The sequence below is a fragment of the Drosophila eugracilis genome, unplaced genomic scaffold, assembly GCF_018153835.1.
Source record: "Drosophila eugracilis isolate 14026-0451.02 unplaced genomic scaffold, ASM1815383v1 contig_870, whole genome shotgun sequence".
Classification (NCBI taxonomy): Eukaryota; Metazoa; Arthropoda; class Insecta; order Diptera; family Drosophilidae; genus Drosophila; species Drosophila eugracilis.
Genome location: NW_024573779.1, coordinates 235,784 through 259,186, shown reverse-complemented (window position 1 = coordinate 259,186; position 23,403 = coordinate 235,784). Strand labels below are relative to the sequence as shown.

Sequence of the window (23,403 nt, the reverse complement as noted above, 5' to 3'; positions counted from 1 at the left end):
TATAATATATTTATATATATATATAAGAAAAACCTATACAATATTTCTATATTATATAGGAAAATAATAAGATATTTAACATTATTCATATAAATATATAATAATTTATATATTGATATGACTTATATATACAATATTTATATGAAATAATAAGAAAATATATCTATATTTATATTATATGGTAGGAAGTGGTTGCCGACCAGATATATTGACCAAAAATTTATGTTATGTCAAAAATATTAAGAAATTATGTATAATACATATAAATATAATAAGTTATATATTGATATAACTTATAAATACAATACTTATATGGAAATAATACAAAAAAATATATACATTATATGGAAAAAATAGAAAAATCCATAATATGATGAAACCTTAGTATGAAAAATGACGTTTTCACTGAAGGCGTGTCCAAAAACATATATAGGTAGGCAGTGGTTGCCGACCAGATATATTGACCAAAACTTATGTTATGTCAATAATAATAAGAAATTATGTATTATACATATAAATATGATAAGTTATATATTGATATAACTTATAAATACAATATTTATATGAAATAATAAGAAAATATATCTATATTATATGGAAAATATAGAAAAATCAATAATATGATGAAACCTTAGTATGAAAAATGACGTTTTTACTGAAGTCGTGTCCAAAAACATATATAGGTAGGCAGTGGTTGCCGACCAGATATATTGACCAAAACTTATGTTAAGTCAATAATAATAAGAAATTATGTATTATACATATAAATATAATAAGTTATATATTGATATAACTTATAAATACAATATTTATATGAAATAATATAAAAAAATATATATTATATGGAAAAAATAGAAAAATCCATAATATGATGAAACCTTAGTATGAAAAATGACGTTTTCACTGAAGGCGTGTCCAAAAACATATATAGGTAGGCAGTGGTTGCCGACCAGATATATTGACCAAAACTTATGTTAAGTCAATAATAATAAGAAATTATGTATTATACATATAAATATAATAAGTTATATATTGATATAACTTATAAATACAATATTTATATGAAATAATATAAAAAATATATATATTATATGGAAAAAATAGAAAAATCCATAATATGATGAAACCTTAGTATGAAAAATGACGTTTTCACTGAAGGCGTGTCCAAAAACATATATAGGTAGGCAGTGGTTGCCGACCAGATATATTGACCAAAACTTATGTTATGTCAATTATAATAAGAAATTATGTATTATACATATAAATATAAAAAGTTATATATTGATATAACTTATAAATACAATATTTATATGAAATAATATAAAAAAAAATATATATATTATATGGAAAAAATAGAAAAATCCATAATATGATGAAACCTTAGTATGAAAAATGACGTTTTCACTGAAGGCGTGTCCAAAAACATATATAGGTAGGCAGTGGTTGCCGACCAGATATATTGACCAAAACTTATGTTATGTCAATTATAATAAGAAATTATGTATTATACATATAAATATAATAAGTTATATATTGATATAACTTATAAATACAATATTTATATGAAATAATATAAAAATATAATTATATTATATGGAAAAAATAGAAAAATCCATAATATGATGAAACCTTGGTATGAAAAATGACGTTTTCACTGAAGGCGTGTCCAAAAACATATATAGGTAGGCAGTGGTTGCCGACCAGATATATTGACCAAAACTTATGTTATGTCAATAATAATAAGAAATTGAATATTATACATATAAATCTAATAAGTTATATTAATATGACTTATAGGTTCAATATGTATATGAGACACTGTGAAAACTTTCTTTATAATATAAGAGAGTATATATACATCTTGGGTGCCAAAAAGAATGAAAAATACCCATTTTCAGGACAGCGTGTCCAAAAACTACTATATGATGGTCAGTTGTTGGCCATCCAGTATTGATCAAAATTTACATTATATATATAAATTTTGTCAATATTTATAAAAAGGAAATTTATAATAATAATATTATCCGTATAAATTTGTTACAATTTTCTCTTAGAATATTGAACTTGGCTACGCGGTTAATATTTATTGCCCTTAGATAATATCGTTGAAACAAAGGCCAAGGTGTTATATATTACTATATAACTACAATTCGTTTCCAATTATTATCGTTAATTTTCAACAGAAAGGTGGTATATACTGTAACTTGATTGATATACTATATATTTACCTAACAATTGGATCATAGAATATCGTTTTCGGTATTATGTGGTTCAGCGAGATCAAAGGAATTGTAAAAATATATTTTTATATAAGCGTTCGGTTTTATATTATATATATTACTCGAAAGTTTATATGAAAAGATAAATTTTAAATTTATCATCAAAATGCAAATGATTTAATTCAATATTTATATTGATTAAACAAAAATTAAACATGTGTGGATACAATAATATTGTATGTTGAAATAAAATGATATTTTAGAATGAAATTATGTATATGGTATTTATAAAATATATAATGGAAATATATATTATTGTATTGAAAACTATTTCAATCGATAATAAAACTGGAGAACAAAAAAAAGGATACGATGGCTTTAATAAGTGGCCGTATTCGAATATAAGAAATAAATAAATTATTTCTACAAGAGAAATACAAATTTCTATTCAAAAATATGAAAATGAAATATGATTAAAAACATTATTCTGGTTGATCCTGCCAGTAGTTATATGCTTGTCTCAAAGATTAAGCCATGCATGTCTAAGTACACACGAATTAAAAGTGAAACCGCAAAAGGCTCATTATATCAGTTATGGTTCCTTAGATCGTTAACAGTTACTTGGATAACTGTGGTAATTCTAGAGCTAATACATGCAATTAAAACATGAACCTTATGGGACATGTGCTTTTATTAGGCTAAAACCAAGCGATCGCAAGATCGTTATATTGGTTGAACTCTAGATAACATGCAGATCGTATGGTCATGTACCGACGACAGATCTTTCAAATGTCTGCCCTATCAACTTTTGATGGTAGTATCTAGGACTACCATGGTTGCAACGGGTAACGGGGAATCAGGGTTCGATTCCGGAGAGGGAGCCTGAGAAACGGCTACCACATCTAAGGAAGGCAGCAGGCGCGTAAATTACCCACTCCCAGCTCGGGGAGGTAGTGACGAAAAATAACAATACAGGACTCATATCCGAGGCCCTGTAATTGGAATGAGTACACTTTAAATCCTTTAACAAGGACCAATTGGAGGGCAAGTCTGGTGCCAGCAGCCGCGGTAATTCCAGCTCCAATAGCGTATATTAAAGTTGTTGCGGTTAAAACGTTCGTAGTTGAACTTGTGCTTCATACGGGTAGTACAACTTACAATTGTGGTTAGTACTATACCTTTATGTATGTAAGCGTATTACCGGTGGAGTTCTTATATGTGTTGAGATACTTGTATTTTTCATATGTTCCTCCTATTTAAAAACCTGCATTAGTGCTCTTAAACGAGTGTTATTGTGGGCCGGTACAATTACTTTGAACAAATTAGAGTGCTTAAAGCAGGCTTCAAATGCCTGAATATTCTGTGCATGGGATAATGAAATAAGACCTCTGTTCTGCTTTCATTGGTTTTCAGATCAAGAGGTAATGATTAATAGAAGCAGTTTGGGGGCATTAGTATTACGACGCGAGAGGTGAAATTCTTGGACCGTCGTAAGACTAACTTAAGCGAAAGCATTTGCCAAAGATGTTTTCATTAATCAAGAACGAAAGTTAGAGGTTCGAAGGCGATCAGATACCGCCCTAGTTCTAACCATAAACGATGCCAGCTAGCAATTGGGTGTAGCTACTTTTATGGCTCTCTCAGTCGCTTCCCGGGAAACCAAAGCTTTTGGGCTCCGGGGGAAGTATGGTTGCAAAGCTGAAACTTAAAGGAATTGACGGAAGGGCACCACCAGGAGTGGAGCCTGCGGCTTAATTTGACTCAACACGGGAAAACTTACCAGGTCCGAACATAAGTGTGTAAGACAGATTGATAGCTCTTTCTCGAATCTATGGGTGGTGGTGCATGGCCGTTCTTAGTTCGTGGAGTGATTTGTCTGGTTAATTCCGATAACGAACGAGACTCAAATATATTAAATAGATATCTTCAGGATTATGGTGCTGAAGCTTATATAGCCTTCATTCACGGTGGCAGTAAAATGTTTATTGTGTTTGAATGTGTTTATATAAGTGGAGCCGTACCTGTTGGTTTGTCCCATTATAAGGACACTAGCTTCTTAAATGGACAAATTGCGTCTAGCAATAATGAGATTGAGCAATAACAGGTCTGTGATGCCCTTAGATGTCCTGGGCTGCACGCGCTACAATGAAAGTATCAACGTGTATTTCCTAGACCGAGAGGTCCGGGTAAACCGCTGAACCACTTTCATGCTTGGGATTGTGAACTGAAACTGTTCACATGAACTTGGAATTCCCAGTAAGTGTGAGTCATTAACTCGCATTGATTACGTCCCTGCCCTTTGTACACACCGCCCGTCGCTACTACCGATTGAATTATTTAGTGAGGTCTCCGGACGTGATCACTGTGACGCCTTGTGTGTTACGGTTGTTTCGCAAAAGTTGACCGAACTTGATTATTTAGAGGAAGTAAAAGTCGTAACAAGGTTTCCGTAGGTGAACCTGCGGAAGGATCATTATTGTATAATATCCTTACCGTTAACAAAAAATTTGTATTATATTTATTTATAATTCAAATAAAAACAATTTGCCAAAATAAATAACAAAAAGAATTCATGAAATTCAAAAAATGATGGTGTAGTGGCGGTCATCATTATATATATATCAACACAAATGAACATATAATGGCTTTTCCTTAATTATATGTATTTTATGGAGTGTGGATGGAGGAGGAGAAAGACTTTATTATAAGAGGCACAAAGTCAAAATGCAAATGCATTTTTAAATAATATTTATCATGTGTGTATATGGACCATAATATAACACGCGTTGCGAATATGTATTGTTCATCTCAGCTATGAGCATACGTTGGATTATGCAACAACCTAAAATATACAATGTTGTACCTGGTATTCTTCAGGTTAATGTTTTATATAAATCCCAATGTATATCGCTTAAAAAGTATTCATACCGTAAATTGCCCGTAAATCACTTGATATACATTGCTTATTTTTAGGTATAAAAACATATTTATTGAAGGAATTGATATATGCCAGTAAAATGGTGTATTTTTAATTTCTTTCAATAAAAACATAAATGACAAAATTAAAAAACCAAATATTAAAACTCTAAGCGGTGGATCACTCGGCTCATGGGTCGATGAAGAACGCAGCAAACTGTGCGTCATCGTGTGAACTGCAGGACACATGAACATCGACATTTTGAACGCATATCGCAGTCCATGCTGTTATAGTACTTTAATTAATTTTATAGTGCTGCTTGGACTACATATGGTTGAGGGTTGTAAGACTATGCTAATTAAGTTGTTTATAAAATTTGAAATCAGATTTTATAAGCGTATGGTATATTATTGGATACAAATAATTAAATTATTTTATTCATAATATTAAAAAATGTATGAAAAAACATTATCTCGCATTTGTTATTTATTTGAATGTGAAAAAACGAAGAGAAATATTTTCGATTTCAGTCAAATAATACTGAGAAATGTCTAGCATAAAAATTTATCTAGAATTGTCTCATATTAATGATATGAAAATTGAAAGCAAATGGAAATGTTATTGTTCTTCGTTGGTTCGTTTAAAATAGCATATAAAAATGGAAATATAATTGTAAACGAATTTATTAAAATGTTTTTATCATTATATATATAAAAAAGAATTAATTGCATTAAAAATGTTATATACAACCTCAACTCATATGGGACTACCCCCTGAATTTAAGCATATTAATTAGGGGAGGAAAAGAAACTAACAAGGATTTTCTTAGTAGCGGCGAGCGAAAAGAAATCAGTTCAGCACTAAGTCACTTTGTCTATATGGCAAATGTGAGATGCAGTGTATGGAGCGTCAATATTCTAGTATGAGAAATTAATGATTTAAGTCCTTCTTAAATGAGGCCATTTACCCATAGAGGGTGCCAGGCCCGTATAACGTTAATGATTACTAGATGATGTTTCCAAAGAGTCGTGTTGCTTGATAGTGCAGCACTAAGTGGGTGGTAAACTCCATCTAAAACTAAATATAACCATGAGACCGATAGTAAACAAGTACCGTGAGGGAAAGTTGAAAAGAACTCTGAATAGAGAGTTAAATAGTACGTGAAACTGCTTAGAGGTTAAGCCCGATGAACCTGAATATCCGTTATGGAAAATTCATCATTATAATTGTAATATTTAAACAATATTATGATAATAGTGTGCATTTTTTCCATATAAGGACATTGTAATCTATTAGCATACAAAATTTATCATAAAATATAACTTATAGTTTATTCCAATTAAATTGCTTGCATTTTAACACAGAATAAATGTTATTAATTTGATAAAGTGCTGATAGATTTATATGAATACAGTGCGTTAATTTTTCGGAATTATATAATGGCATAATTATCATTGATTTTTGTGTTTATTATATGCACTTGTATGATTAACAATGCGAAAGATTCAGGATACCTTCGGGACCCGTCTTGAAACACGGACCAAGGAGTCTAACATATGTGCAAGTTATTGGGATATAAACCTAATAGCGTAATTAACTTGGCTTTATAATGGTTTACAGAAGCCTTCATCGGTTGTGAACTTTGTTACGACCTTAATGCCCAACATCTGGATGCTCTCGATTTCGCCGCTCTTGGTAAACAATTGCCTAAGGTCAGCTTCAGTAGTATCTGACGTCAAGTTTGTCACTTGAATAGCCCTTCCCGAGCTACTGACATGATAGGGCTTCAGTCTTTCCTTGGAGTTGTGGAATAGCCTTTGTAGCTCCTTCAGGTTGCTTGAATGTGACGAAAGCTAAAACTGTCTTGCTGCACACAATGTCAACATAGCCCAATTCGCCACATTTTTTGAATATCTTCTCCAAGGCATCGCAGCTGTAATACTCTAGTTTGCCTACATTTTCGACGACCAGGGTAAGTTCATTGGACTTTGACAACGCCTTGAACGCTTTGCTTGGCTTGCAAAGCGGCTTCTGCTCCAGCCGGCGTATCAAAGGCCACAATGACTGAATTGGAACCCAACTTATTGGTGATACGGTGCACTGCATAGATCGGTCCGAACTTGGCGAATAAGGTGACCACATCCTTGTGTTTGTATTCATTTGGTAAGTTCACGGCATAGACGATCTGATTTTTTGGCGTTCCTATGGGAATCCTACCAACGGACACTTTAGGAATTCCGCTCTTTTCTTTTAATCCTTCAGAGTTGGATTCCTCGGGTTTCTTACTTTCCTTGCCCTTCTTAGAAACAGGCTCCTCTACGGGGGCTTCATCATCTTCGTCGGAGTCTTCTTTCTTTTCCGCGCCTGAGGTCTTTGAAACCTCTCCTAGCTCCACCTTCTCGTCATCATCTTCCTCTTCGTCACTATTCTCATCTTCATCTTCCTCAGCCTCATCATCAATTAAATAAGTCGCGTCTTCTGCCTCGGAGTCGCTATCGTGCTCGACCTGATCGTCGATCTGCTCCTCAGCGTTGGACTCTTCCTCGCTCGACGGTGAAATTCCTTCACTGGTTGCTTCCTGGTCTTTTTGGAGGGCGACTGGGTAACTGCGATCTGTTTCTCTTCTTCCTGTACCTTTAGTTTTTGTTTGTCGGCCAGGTGAGATAAATTAATTTTATCTAGGATGGAACTTTTCTCAACTATCTCCGTGACACACATTCCATTAAATGTCGATGCAAAGTCTCTCTCTTTTGACCTGAACTCGACGCCGTTGGAACTGAACATTACGTCGACTGACTGTAGCACATCCTTTCCCACAACCGCAGAGTACTCGAGTTCGTTCTGTTTGGCGACATGGAAAGTTACCGAGAAGCATACACCATCAGCTTCAAGATCGACACCGAAACATCCTACGGTCAGAAGTTCGCCCTTGCCGATACCTCTCAGGTGCTTAACTACTGGCTTTAGCTTCAAGCCGTCAAAACTTCTGAAAATGTCCTCTCTCATCAAACACAAGTCACATCCCGAATCACATCAATCAATCATGGCTATGAATGTCACTCCTTCAGCTTTCATCTTTTTGTAAATGAGTCCCTTCGCAGCTTTTACTTCTAGTATGTTAGCAAACTCTTTCATAACGGAAATAGTTTCTTTATTCTCATCGCAATTTTTGAGATATGTCCTTTCTGGTTGCACTTGTAACATATTACTTCGCCTTTTCAATCCTTAGCAATATGGCCTTCGCTGTTACACTTGAAGCATTTCCTTTGAAAATTGTTTTGAGTCGGTTTACTTGTCGATTCCCTGTTTAAATTGTTTTTAGTGTATCCCTTACCCTTCATGTTTTCGTAAATGTTTAATTCGGCTTTAAGTTCCCTAATGGAATTTTAGATTTTCCTCGTCTTTACCTGTTCTTGTTTAAGAATTACATCCAACGCTTTTCAGTTTTTACTTCTTTTTTTTCTCAGTCTTCACTTCATTCTTCGTTGCGCAAGTTTTCGGTATGTTAACGCACAGTTTTCTCTTTGTTCCTTTTATAATCCCGGACGAGCCTCCAATAATTTGTAGGGTAGCACAAATTGATAATGTTTATTTCGGATATATATAAAGGTAAATTCAAGAAACAAAGGTATTGTATTAAACTTCACGACTTCCGCACTCTATGGATGACACTTTCTCTCTTCAATATTCGCAATCGACTGACTTCAACTTTAATTAGTAAGGCGTAATTTCTATTAGGAAGAGGGTGATGGGTATAGACATTCTTTGATGAAAAGGGACAGTTCTATATGGCGTTTTGGCTGAGGGGAAAAAGCTACGAGGTTGTGGAATTCCGAACAGTGTGTCCCCATATGAAATTAAATAGGCTGCTTAATACCTTAATATACCCATATCCCACATTACTGAAGTGATTTCCAGACTAAGAGGCAACGCCAGAGGCGAAACTGTAGAAGTATTATCAGCGAAGCTGATGAACCTACAGCAGCGCAATAAAACTGTTAACCAATACACACAAGAAATTGAGCAGATGACGAAAGCCTTAGAAGGTGCATATATAACAGATGGTTTACCTTTAGAGCTAGCCAGAAGTTATTCCACGCAGCATGCAGTCAAACAATGACTAAAAATTGCACAATCGATAAGGTAAAACTTATCATGCAAGCTGGCACATTTAGTACTATGAACGATGCCGTTTCCAAATTTGTCAATAGCTGCACTGAAGCAACTGGCCAATCAAACACCGTCCTATATTATAAGATAGATAAGATAAGAATAGGAAGTTATAGAGGTAGTTTTCGTGGTAATCACAATAACTACAAACACAATAACTACAACAACGATAATTATAACAACAATTATCAAAATCACAATAGAGGGCGAAGCCCATATAGAGAAAACTATAGAGGCGGTGGTAACTCGAACCGAGGCCACAATAGCAATAACCAAGGCAATGTAAGAATGACCCAAAATAATAACCAAAACACATCGGAAAACTCCCAAAACCCTTTAAATGCTCAACAATAAAAGAAGTCAGATTTCACACCATTAATCTCAGCCAAAATATATTCGTTTCATTTTTTAATGTAGCTACTGGGAAAGAACTTATCTTTTTAATAGACACAGGTGCAGACATTTCCATTTTTAAAGAAACTTCGGATAACTTCCAAAACATCCAAGATGATTACATCATAGACATAAAAGGCATAAGTCAAGAAATAATAAAATCCAAAGGTTAAGTTTCTATAGGGATACAGACAACCAAATACATAATTCCACACGATTTTCATATCCTAAATTCACATTTCCCAATTCCATGCGATGGAATAATAGGCATCGACTTTATCAAAAAATACAACTGTCAATTAGACTTCTAGCCATCTGAAGATTGGCTTATAATTAGACCCAATAATTTAAAATTTCCAATTAAAGTACCAATAGCTCATAGTTCTGGCAATTATTCAATACTTTTGCCAGCAAGATCCCAAGTTATTCGGTTATTTGAACTTAATTCCAAATCAGAATATTCGACATGGTATTTAAGTTGCAAATACCATAGCAACATCCAATAATGCCTTCATAAGACTATTAAACACAACAAATACCGACCAAGTAGTCAGTACAGATACATATGATAACATATGAATCACTTTCGAACTACGATGTAGTCAACACAAATATAGACAATAGAAAAAAATCCGTACCATCACAACAAAAAACTTCCCTCCACTGTTCAAGTCTCAGCTTACTAGCTCATGCACCCAATATAGCGATATATTCGGATTGGAAACCGAATCAATAACCACAAATAATTTTTATAAACAGAAACTGAGATTAAAAGATGATAAACCAGTTTATATAAAGAACTATCGAAGCCCACATAGTCAGGTGAACGAAATACAAGAGCAAGTAGAAAAATTAATCTCAGACGGGATTGTCTAACTGTCAGTATCCGAATATAATAGCCCATTGTTTCTTGTTCCTAAGAAATCATCCCCCGGATGAAATGTAAAGAAATGGCGATTATTAATTGACTACCGCCAGATTAATAAAAAATTACTATCTGATAAATTCCCATTACCTAGAATTGATGATATTTTAGATCAACTAGGTCGAGCAAAATACTTTTTATGTCTTGACTTAATATCAGGATTCCATCAAATTGAACTAGAAAAAAGTTCAAGAGATATAACGTCTTTTTCAACGAGCAACGGCTCATATCGCTACACGCGATTACCCTTCTGATTAAAAATAGCTCCTAATTCGTTTCAGAGAATGATGACTATTGCGTTCTCTGGTCTAGAACCTTCTCGAGCATTTCTTTATATGGATGACTTAATAGTAATCGGTTGTTCCGAAAAACATATGCTTAAAAACTTAACAGATGTGTTCAACAAGAACACTAATTGTCATAAATTTAAGATTTTACGAGCTCTGTTCATGTCAATATATAAATCTATCTAGAGCCGTAAATAATGATCTGTAACACAAAACCTACAAGGGTGCATCGCCGAACAGTTGTAATCTTAAGTACAGGCCACTTGAGCCTGACAATAAATATAGTTCTCACGCTGTACAAAGGGTCGCCTTGCGGGGAACCGATGATAAGGCTCCCGCTCAGGCAAACAGATGTGGTCTCTGCGTAGACCATAAATAAGTATATTATAAGAATTTCATGTTAGCTACGTAAGCGAAGACTTAGAAGAATAAAATCAGTTTTTATACAGAACTCAACGGTGAAAGTTCTTTTCCTGGTTATAGGATTCCTTTCATTTTGGTCAATCGAGCCTTTTTGATTCCTTGCGGAACAATTGGACAGACCTCTCTGCAGTTTTCGCCTACCAAAGGTAAGAAACTCATAGATTTTCTGCATCTTAAAGATTCTGCTAAGTGCTAGACGTTTGCAGCTAAAGGTAGCAAATAGATTCACACGATTGTTTTCCCCTACCAAAGGTAAGAGACAAAAGTGTTGAAATAAATAAAAGCAAAAGGACAAGCAAAGAGTCTTTTTTTGTTTTTTAAGGCACATTAAAGATTCTGTTTTTTTTTTAAAGACAGCTAAAGGTCGCTAACCATTGAGCGTTTCCGAGGCCATAACATCGGAAAAATAAAACATAAAAAGTGTGTGTTTTTTAAACCAAATATAAAAATAAATTTTTTTTTGGTGGTAAGGCGTGTTTGAGGCCATCATCAGACAAAATAAAAAAAATAATAATTTGTGAAAAATGCATAGCAAATTAACACTTGTGAAAATAAAAATAGACAAGTGAACCAATAACATTCTAAAAAATCCAAAAAGTTGGATTCAAATAGAAAAAGTGTCTACAAATGCTAAAAGCCAAAGAGCTAAGCAAATAAAGTGCCCACAAATGCTAAAAGCCAAGAGCTAAGCAAAATAAAGTGCCTACAATGCTAAAAAAGCATTAAAAAGTTAATAATCCAAAGCCAACAAAAACAAAAATTACAGCTCGAAAACAAAATTGAAAAATTACAACACAAAAACAAACTTAAAAAAATAAATAAATAAAAACAACAACGAAATCAACTCTAAAAAATAAAAAAGAAAAGAAGACTCAGCAGGACGACTTCAGCAGAAAACACAGCAAGACGACTTCAGCAGCAAGCATCACCAGCATCAAGCAACAAGCAACCAACATCTTCAACATCAAGCATCGCCCCTACCATCTACGTCTACAGCGGCATAACAGGAAAGTTCAGATAAGAAATACAAATTTATTCCTAAATTTAAATAACTTATATTAAAACAAAAAAAAAAAAAAATTATAACTAAATTAAGAAAATGTTGTCCGAAAAGGCCATTGAGCTCTTAAAGAAGCAGTCCGAGCTAACACAGCAAATAAGAATTTTAGAGGCAAAAGTGCACTTAACGCTTCCGGAATTTCAAAAAACTTTGGACATACAAAAGCTGTTTGTTTACAATCATAGTGCTTTACTAAAGGTAGGACCAGTTGAGCAAGAGTATTTTACATTAAAACATTATGATGCGATGATGATGGTACTTGAAAAACTCAAGATTCAGTTTGAGAAAGACTCGGGTAAGGCAGCAGGAAGCGGTGATCAAAAAGTTGCAGAAATAGGCGAAATTAGGCACGCATCGAGGGCTGATATGTTGAAGGAAGAATTTGACATAAATGCTGGGTGTTTAAGGAATTATTTAAATGAATCCGTTAATAATCTAACGTCCGATCTCTTTCCCCTGGGGGTGAGAAAAAATAAAATTCAATTTTGGAAAACTAAGACTTTTGGTTTAATTGAGGAAGTAAGAAGTTGTTTTAAAAGCAAGGAATTTGAAATGATAGTTAGCGAATTAGAATTCGATGTCGGAAACATTATAGACGCTATAGATAAAAGACTTAGCAAGGAACAAGATATTGTTAAGGAATCTATAACTGTAAAGGCAGAGGAATTACCTAAGCTACCAAAAATACAGATACCCACTTTCTTCGGAGATACCAAAGAATGGAATGCTGTTTTTGGAACTCATTCATACAAGAGAGGACCTAAAAACTGCCGTTAAATTTAGTTATCTCAAATCAGCGTTTAAAGGAAAAGCCAAAAACGTGGTTTCCCATTTACTGCTAGGCACTGGGTATAACTATGAAGCCGCTTGGGAGTTGCTAACCAAGCGGTATGAGAACAGAAGAAAAATTTTCTCTGATCATATGAATAGGCTTATGGATTTACCCAATTTAAATTTGGAATCCAATAAGCAAATTAAAACATTTATTGACACAATTAATGAGTCAATATATATTATAAAATCAAAGGCACAATTATCCGAAGATGTGGATGCAGTATTTGCCCACATAATACTTCCAAAATTTAACAAGGATTCTCTAAATTTATATGAGAGCCATGTAAAAAAGACAGAAGAAATTCAGGCACTTTCTGATGTCATGGAGTTCTTAGAGCAACGACTCAGCTCCATTTCCTCTTTTCCACAGGAGAATAAACCTTTTAGAAAAGAGTTTCAACACAAAAGCAGCAAAGAAAATTGCGCTTGTTGTAATTTACCAACCCATAATATAACACAATGTTATAAATTTAAAGGTATGGAACCAGCAGAAAGAAATGACTGGGTTAGAAAAAGGCACATTTGTTTTAAGTGTCTGAAGCATTCAAGCAATAAAAAGTGCACAAATGAAATTCTTTGCTTGAATTGCAAGGAACCGCACCACACGCTTCTTCACATTTATAATAATATAGAAAAAGTGAATACGTGTAGGACGACGGAACAAGCCCTATTGGCCACAGCATTGATTCATGTGAAATCAGCTAGTGGAGGCTTTGAAAAACTCAGAGCGCTGATTGACAGTGGATCACAGAGTACGATAATATCAGAGGAAGCTTCAAAAATACTTAAGTTACCAAAAATTAAGAATTATACTGAGATTAGTGGAGTTTCCTCGATAAAAAAATGCATATCAAGCATAAAATAATACTAAACATTAAATCTTTAAAAGAAAGGAAAAAGGAATTAGTAGTGGAGGCAATTGTCCTTCCAAAATTAATGAAAGCGTTGCCGCCCATTAAATATTGATAAAACGAGGTGGCAAAACTACCCGTTAGCCGATCCCGAATTTAACAAGCCAGGTCGAGTGGACTTAATTATAGGAGCCGATTTATATGCTAAAATTCTTCAAAAAGGAGTAATAAAGATAAACGGTCTTCTTGGTCAAAACACAGACTTTGGTTGAATAGTTTCTGGATGCACGAAATCAAAAGGAAGTAACACGGTAGTTGCGACCACGATAGAGTGCAAGGATTTAGAAAGATTTTGGGAATTGGAGGAAGAAAGTAAAGAGGATTTAGAATCCGAATTATGTGAAGAAAATTTCACGAAAACAACACACATAGACTCTTCAGGCTTGTATAACAAACCTTAGGGGAATCTAAAGGCCAAGCCATAGAAAGATTTTTAAATTTAGAGAAAAAACTAATTAAAAATCAAAACCTAAAAGAACAATACTGTGAGTTTATGATAGAGTACATGTCTTTAGGGCATATGGTTGAGGCAAACTCAGAAGGTAAATATTATTTACCCCATCAAGCCGTACTTAGAGATGCGAGCTTAACAACAAAATTAAAGGCTGTTTTTGATGCGTCGTTAAAAACAACTAATAGTATTAGGATTCCGAGATGGATAAAGACACATATAAATTTTCCGGTTCAGCTTCACGGTTTTGCAGATGCTTCTGAAAAAGCGTACGCGGCGGATGTATATGCAAAGGTAGAAGATTCGGTCACGTTAATAGCTAGTAAAAGTAAAGTAAATCCTAAGAAAAACAGAAAGACTATTCCTAAGTTAGAGCTTTGTGCAGTCCATCTTTTAAGTAAGTTAATGCAGAGAACAAAGGAATAAATTTCTAACGTAGCAGAAAGTTTTGCATGGAGTGATTCCACCATTACATTAGCTTGGATACGTAATAGGAACTGCAAATATAAATTTATTAGACGTAGAACTGATGATATAAAAAAAACTAATGGATACAGAATGGAGTCATGTAAAGTCGGAAGATAACCCTGCCGACATTGCCTCAGAGGTATTTGCGCCACCAAATTAAAAGAGTGCTCAATTTGGTGGAATGGGCCAAATTGGCTTTCGATGTCTAAAGACCATTGGCCAAAGTTTCAATTCGATCAGAAAGAAGAAATAGTTGTTAGTACCGTAATCACGAGTACAGAGAACAACATATTTAAGTTACTTGAAAGTTACTCAAGTCTTCAAAAATTGGAGCGAGTTGTAGCTTTCGTGCTAAGATTTATTAGTATTAAAGTTAAAAAGGCTTCATAACCAGCTTTTCTGACAGTTGATGAATTAAGAAGCGCTAGAATACTGATTGTTAAAAAACAACAGGAGCTTCAATTTATGTCAGAAATATTTGCTTGAGAGACGGTAAAGAAATCGAATCCAAGAGTAAAATATTAGGGTTGCACCCATTCTTAGACTCAGATAGAGTTCTTAGAGTGGGTGGAAGGCTGCAAAATAGCAATATGCGATTTGATGTCAAGCACCCAATAATATTAGATAAATGCCACCTACCTGATTTGATAATTAAAAAGGCTCATGCTGAGACCTTACATGGCGGAATTAACCTAATGAGAAATCGAATACACAGGGTATATTGGATATTTAGGTTAAGAGACTCCCTCAAGAAAATTTTACGAGAATGTGTTACTTGTGCGAGATATCGACAATGTACAGGTAAACAATTAATGGGTAATTTACCAAATTACAGGGTAAATGCTTCATATCCCTTCCTTAATACAGGAATAGACTATGCGGGACCATATCACCTAAAATGCTCCAAAAATCGCGGGCAAAAGACATTTAAAGGTTATATTTCAGTTTTCGTGTGTATGGCTACTAAAGCCATTCCCTTAGAAGCTGTTAGTGACTTAACGTCCGATGCATTTTTAGCAGCATTAAAAAGATTTATATCTAGAAGAGGAAAATGTACTAATATTTATTCAGATAATGGTACTAATTTCGTAGGTGCTGCTCGGAAGTTGGGTGAAGAATTTCTAGAAGCCATTAAACATAATAGTAGAGTAGCTTCAGAAATTAAAAATGACAAAATTAATTGGCATTTTATCCCGCCGGCAGGACCTCACTTCGGAGGTATTTGGGAAGCAGGTGTTAAATCCGTTAAATATCATTTAAAACGAGTAATTGGGGATAATATTTTAACATATGAAGAAATGGCAACTCTGTTATGTCAAATAGAAGCGGTGCTGAATTCAAGACCCTTGTATACTACGGGGGATGATATTGAAAATAATGAAGTTCTAACACCAGGCCACTTTTTAATAGGTAGACCGCCATTAGATGTGGTTGAGTCAATTAAAGAGAATGAGAAGATTGGTAACCTCGATAGGTGGAAACTGATTCAAAAAATGAAGAGAGATTTTTGGATGAAGTGGAAGGACGAATATCTTTAAACGCTGCAGCAGAGATATAAATGGAAAAAGGGATTGTGCTCTTAAAAGATGAAAATTGTCACCCAGCCAGATGGCCAATGGGAAAAGTAGAGGAAGTTCACAAGGGCAAAGATGATAAAGTTCGACTTTTAAAAGTTAAGACCCAAGAAGCTTCATTTACAAGACCTATAACAAAAATTTGTCCTCTAATTGGTGTAAAACAAGTAGAGGATGTTATAGAAAAGGCAGTTGAAACCAAAAAGAGAGTTTCACCCAGATTTTCGAAATTAAGTACCGTATTGGTAATGCTATTCCTTAGATTGTTCTGTCAAGTCTCACAAGCAGCAACAATGAAAGGCGAGAATAAATCATTTAGCATTCAAAATATAAATAAGACGGCTGCCATTTATTTAGATCCACTAGGAGATGTAGAAATTATAAGCGCATCATGGAATCTGGTGATTTACTACAATATGGATGCCTATTTTCACGTAATTAGAAAAAGTGATGTGCTGATACAGAAAATGAGAATTGTTTGCAGTAAGCTTCATAGTTTCGAGGATCAATGCAATATCGTGTTGGATAATATGCAAAATGAAATGAAAATAATAATCTATTTATGATGCAAAAGAGATCAAGAAGCAAACGAGCTCCTTTCGAATTCATGGGTTCATTATATCACATTTTATATGGGATAATGGATGAAGATGATAGGAAGCAGCTAGAAGAAAACATGAGAAATCTATTAGACAATCAGCACAATTTACAGGAATTAGTCCAAAAACAAACCTCAGTGGTAGATACCACTACAAATTTGTTAAAGAAAACGACTGAGGATATTAACGATAATTTTAGGTCTATGCATACAAGAATTGAAAATATGACAGAAGTCCTAAAAGAAAGTAAACTCATTGATTGAAGAAAGTGAAAGGGTGCAGGCAGCGATCATAAGTCTGTTAATTGGCATTAATCATGGTAGATTAAACACAAACATCCTTAAGCCAAATCAATTACAAAATGAGATATTCAAAATTCAAAGTAGTCTTTCCGAAACATTAGTTCTTCCAGGGAAAAGGACAGGTACTGAGCTTAAGGAGATATATATGCTATTGACTGCTAGGGGATTATTTTTCGAAAATAAATTAATCATAAATGCTAAAATTCCTCTGTTTAGTAGACATCCATCTAAGCTGTTTAGAATTATTCCTTTGCCAATACAGAATGAGGACCGAATGATTATGGTTCACATTACTTCGGAATATTTAATTTATAATTTTGAAATAGATTCTTATCATATAATGTCTGAATCAACGTTAAGCCAGTGTCAAAGATGGCAGCAAAATAAGAGAATCTGCCAGGGAAGTTGGCCTTGGAATTCTGCGAATGACAATTCTTGTGAAGTACAACCACTTAAGCCAAATAGAGTTTCAAGCTGTATATACAAAACAGTGATAGATTTTTCTTCTTATTGGTCAGAGCTAGAAAAGAAAAGTAGTTGGCTGTTTAAGGTTCCTTTTAATTCCAAGATACGACTACAGTGTACGAATGCAGAAATTCAGTTACTCGATTTACCCAGGCAAGGAATTCTAAGTATTGCACCAGATTGTACTGCTAGAACAGATGATAGGATTTTGATTGCCCATCATAATATTCAATCCGAAAGTGAAGAGGTATTATCATCATCGTATGTAGGAGATATTAGTCATATTCCAAAGGTTGTTTGGGATCCATTGAAATTGAACTCTATTAATCATACTGTTGAGATTGTACGCCTAGATAAGGAAATTATATATTTAAAAGAAAATCATATTAAATTAAAAGATTTGCATTTTCATCACATTTCCGAACATGCTTCTTTAGGACTCGGATTAATAATAATAATAATCATGGTCATATATGGCATAAGAAAATGTGCTACAAGCCAAAGATTGCAAGCTATTTCTTTCGCCGGACCATTGCAAGGTGTCGTATTAACTTATTATACCTTTAATAAGCAAATAAATAAATATATCGAATAAAAGAAAATACAGTCCACTAATTTTATGTTTGCATTGTTAACGTAAAGAGTTTACAACTTAATATCCTGTACACCTCACCTTGCCGGCCCTTGGCAGAATGTTCAAAAAGAACACTAATTGTCATAAATTTATGATTTTACGAGCTCTGTTCATGTCAATATGTAAATCTATCTAGAGCCGTAAATAATGATCTGTAACACAAAACCTCTGACAATAAATATAGTTCTCACGCTGTACAAAGGGTCGCCTTGCGGGGGACCGTTGATGAGGCTCCCGCTCAGGCAAACAGATGTGGTCTCTGCGTAGACCATAAATAAGTATATTATAAGAATTTCATGTTGGCTACGTAAGCGAAGACTTAGAAGAATAAAATCAGTTTTTATACAGAACTCAAGGGTGAAAGTTCTTTTCCTGGTTAAAGGACTCATTTCAAGATGTTTTTGAGAAATGTAGGAAATTCAACCTAAAGCTACATCCAGAAAAATGTTCATTTTTAAAGCATGAAGTGACTTTTCTAGGTCATAAATGCACTGATAAAGGAATACTTCCAGATGACAAGAAATATGATGTCATTGTGAACTACCCAGTTCCGCACGACTCGGACAGTGCTAGACGTTTCGTAGCATTCTGTAACTATTACAGACGTTTAATAAAAAATTTCGCCGACTACTCACGGCACATAACAAGATTATGTAAAAAGAATGTTCCTTTAAATGGACGGATGAGTGTGAAAATGCATTTCAATACTTAAAACCCAAAATTATGGAACCTACCTTGCTACAATATCCAGATTTCACTAAATAATTCTGTATAATAACAGATGCAAGTAAGCAAGCATGTGGAGCGGTTTTAACTCAAAACCATAATGGTCTCCAACTTCCCATTGCATACGCATCAAGAGCATTTACAACAGGTGAAAGTAACAAATGTACTATTGAGCAGGAATTAACAAGGATAACCATCAAAGATCTACAAAGTATAACTGGAAATTTATTGAAATTCACTACTAGATATCAAAGTAGACAAAAATTCCGCGCGGAAAATCAAGAACAAGAATTGCCAATGCAATCTTTAAAAAAAGCTTCTAAGCCCAACGTATACGACGTCATAAACAATGATGAAGTACGTAAAGTAGTGACCTTGCAGATAAAAAATATGTTATGTTTATTTAAACAAGGCAGAAAAATTACTTCAATATATGGTGTTAGCGATTTATATACTAATGAAGTTATTGATTTCAATAACTTTTTCCAAAGGCTTGAAATGCAAGCCGGTATACATAAAATCAGCCAACTCAAAGTGGCATCGTGGCAAAATATCTTTGAATATAAATTCAAATTAATGGGCCATAAAATATTGAAAACATTAAGAGTAGCGCTACTCAACCCGGTGACCCAAATAACAAATTTAAAAGAAAGAGAATTGCTTTTGTCTACATTTCATGATGACCCAATTCAAGGAGGTCATACTGGCATATCAAAAACTTTGGCCAAAGTAAAAAGACACTATTACTGGAAAAGCATGTCTAAAGATATAACTGAGTACGTAAGAAAATGTCAAAAATGCCAGAAAGCAAAAATAACTAAACACACAAATACCCCTTTAACAATTACAGACACACCAATAAATGCTTTCGACAGAGTGATAGTGGACACTATTGGTCCAATGCCAAAATCAGAAAATGGCAATGAGTATGCAGTCACTTTAATATGTGAATTAACTAAGTATTTAGTTGTCATACCTGTTCCGAATAAAAATGCTAATACTGTCGCTAAAGCAATATTTGAATATTTTATACTAAAGTACGGTCCAATGAAGACGTTCATTACGAACATGGGAACAGAATATAAAAATTCAATTACAGACGATTTGTGCAAATATTTAAATACAGTTGGAACAATAGAAAGAAGTCATAGAACTTTCAATGAGTACAAACGATCTTACATATCGGTTGATAAAACTGATTGGGACGTATGGCTTCCAATATAACAATGGAGGACGAGGCCAATATAGAAGAAACTACAGAGGCCGTGGTACCTCGAATCGAGGCCACAACAACAACAACAACCAAAAAAAATGTCAGAGATTGTTGAGTTATTCCCGTTTGAGAGAAAAAGACGTCCGGCTTGGTTGAGTAGATACAAAAGGAATGAACTTTATTCGATACTTCTGGTGACTGCAGAGTTTGCTATCGATACAAATTATACGCTAGAGATTACAGATTATAGCCGCAGGGGACTATAATGCCAAACACACGCACTGGGGATCACGTCTTGGGACTCCCAAAGGAAGGCAATTATACAATGCAATCATAAAACCAAACAACAAATTAGACTACGTTTCCCCCGGCAGCCCCACATACTGGCCAACAGACCCCCGGAAAGTCCCAGACCTAATAGACTTTGCAGTGAAAAAAATATTCCACGAAATTTAATAAGCGCCAGAGCACTTTCGGATTTGTCGTCCGACCATTCTCCAGTGCAAATAACTCTCCTTCAAAGCACAAAAATTACAGATGACCCCCACAGGTTGGCGTCGCACAGAACCAACTGGTTAAAATACAAAAAGTATGTAAGCTCACACATCAAATTAAACCCTTAATTTAACCTCGCAGCTGACATATTCCCCAAGTTAACGATGTAACGTACCTCGGCGTCCACCTTGACAGACGACTAACCTGGAGAAGACACATCCAATGCAAAAAAGAACACCTAAAACTGAAAGCCACCAGTTAACGCCCGTTCACCCCTGCGTCTGGAATACAAGGTCTTGCTCTACAACTCTACCCTCAAGCCCATCTGGACATATGGCTCCCAGCTATGGGGGAACGCCAGCAGAACGAATATAGACATTATACAGCGCGTCCATTCAAAAGCCCTCCGAATTATCACTGGGGCACCATGGTATATTCGCAATCTAAACATCCACAGGGACCTAGGCATTCTTACCGTAAAAGATGAAATAGACAAACAAAAAGCGTCCTACAATGAAAAACTCTCTAAGCACCCCAATCGCCTCGCAAGAAGCCTGGTTCCCAGCCGATCCCGTCTACAAAGCAACGACCTGCAGAGCCAGCAATAACTTTCGGGCCCCCTATAGCATAATATCAGTCATATGTTAGTTAGAGTAATTAGGTTTAAAATTTGATACACTTATTGTTAGTCTCCAAAGGGAGAAGATTCAATAAAATATATAGCAAAGTAATAAAAAAAAAAAACAAAAAAAAACAGAGATTACAGTTCTATGATAGTTTCAATACCCTTCCTCATTGTAAGCTCACATTTAATATTTCAATACAAACTTAACTTCTTGGTAAGCTCACAATGCTTTTGTTTTTGAAGGTTTTTCGTTAATATGTCTGCAATCATCTCTTTAGTTCAAAGAGGCGTCCACCTTGACAGACGACTAGCCTGGAGAAGACACATCCAATGCAAAAAAGAAAACCTTAAACTGAAAGCCAACAGCCTCCACTGGATTCTTAACGCCCGTTCACCCCTGCGTCTGGAATACAAGGTCTTGCTCTACAACTCTACCCTCAAGCCCATCTGGACATATGGCTCCCAGCTATGGGGGAACGCCAACAGAACGAATATAGACATTATACAGCGCGTCCAGTCAAAAACCCTCCGAATTATCACTGGGTCACCATGGTATATTCGCAATCTTAACATCCATAGGGACCTAGGCATTCTTACCGTAAAAGATGAAATAGACAAACAAAAAGCGTCCTACAATGAAAAACTCTATATGCACCCCAATCGCCTCGCAAGAAGCCTGGTTTCCAGCCGATCCCGTCTACAAAGCAACGACCTGCACAGCCAGCAATAACTTTCGGGCCCCCTATAGCATAATATCAGTCATATGACAGTTAGATAGAGTAATTAGGTTTAAGATTTGATACACTTATTGTTAGTCTCCAAAGGGAGAAGATTCAATAAAATATATAGCAAAGTAATAAAAAAAAAACAAAACAAAAAAAAAGAGATTACAGTTCTATGATAGTTTCAATACCCTTCCTCATTGTAAGCTCACATTTAATATTTAAATACAAACTTAACTTCTTGGTAAGCTCACAATGCTTTTGTTTTTGAAGGCTTTTCGTTAATATGTGTGCAATCATCTCTTTAGTTCAAAGATACTTCAAAACAATATGCCCTTCCTTAACAACATCTCTTACAAAATGATAGCTGATGTCTATGTGCTGCGATCTTGAATGATGTACAGGATTCTTTGCCAACTGCTGCGCGCTTAAATTGTCAGTATTCATTATGGTCAATTTACTCAACCGTCGCCGTTTGCAGACGTGTATTTTATTGTGCTCCGGGAAAAAAAGTATTCAATAATATCCAAAAAGGTGCAGTGACTGGTTTCGTAAACCAAAACAACGCGAAAAGACGCTTTCAGCGATGAAATCGCTAAAGTTTATATTGATTAATTAATTAATTAATATAAAACAAAATACTTAAAATTCTAAAACACAACCTCGATTGAAATGAGTGTAAACGACGTTAGCACACAACGTCAACGTGAGCAAGACGAGAGACGGCTCTCAGTACAAAGAAACAACGCATACTTCTCTTTCAAAGCAACCGAAAGTAATGCAAGCTCTTCTCAAACACGGTCAATTACCACAACCTTTACCGAATTCTTAAAAGTAGAGAGCAAGAGAGCGCGTTCTTGCTCCCCCTCGCTACCATCGATGTCTCTGCAGCCAAAGAGCGCAGCAACTAGCACCGCAATTTCTTCGACAACGTCAACCATAACAACAACAACAACCGCAGCTGTAACGACAGCGCGTTTAACGACGTCA

General features: G+C 34.8%; 2 non-coding genes and 1 pseudogene across 2 annotated transcripts; 2 read left to right on the top strand and 1 right to left on the bottom strand.

The window, feature by feature from the left end:
* The first annotated feature begins 2,703 nt into the window (after positions 1-2,703).
* Positions 2,704-4,695, top strand: LOC121530497. The gene has a single exon (XR_005993971.1). It is a non-coding gene; the product is annotated as a small subunit ribosomal RNA (ribosomal RNA).
* A 605-nt stretch (positions 4,696-5,300) lies between these two features.
* Positions 5,301-5,480, top strand: LOC121530496. Its single transcript, XR_005993970.1, has one exon. It is a non-coding gene; the product is annotated as a 5.8S ribosomal RNA (ribosomal RNA).
* A 1,078-nt stretch (positions 5,481-6,558) lies between these two features.
* LOC108111701 lies at positions 6,559-8,142 on the bottom strand (annotated as a pseudogene).
* Positions 8,143-23,403: the final 15,261 nt, after the last annotated feature.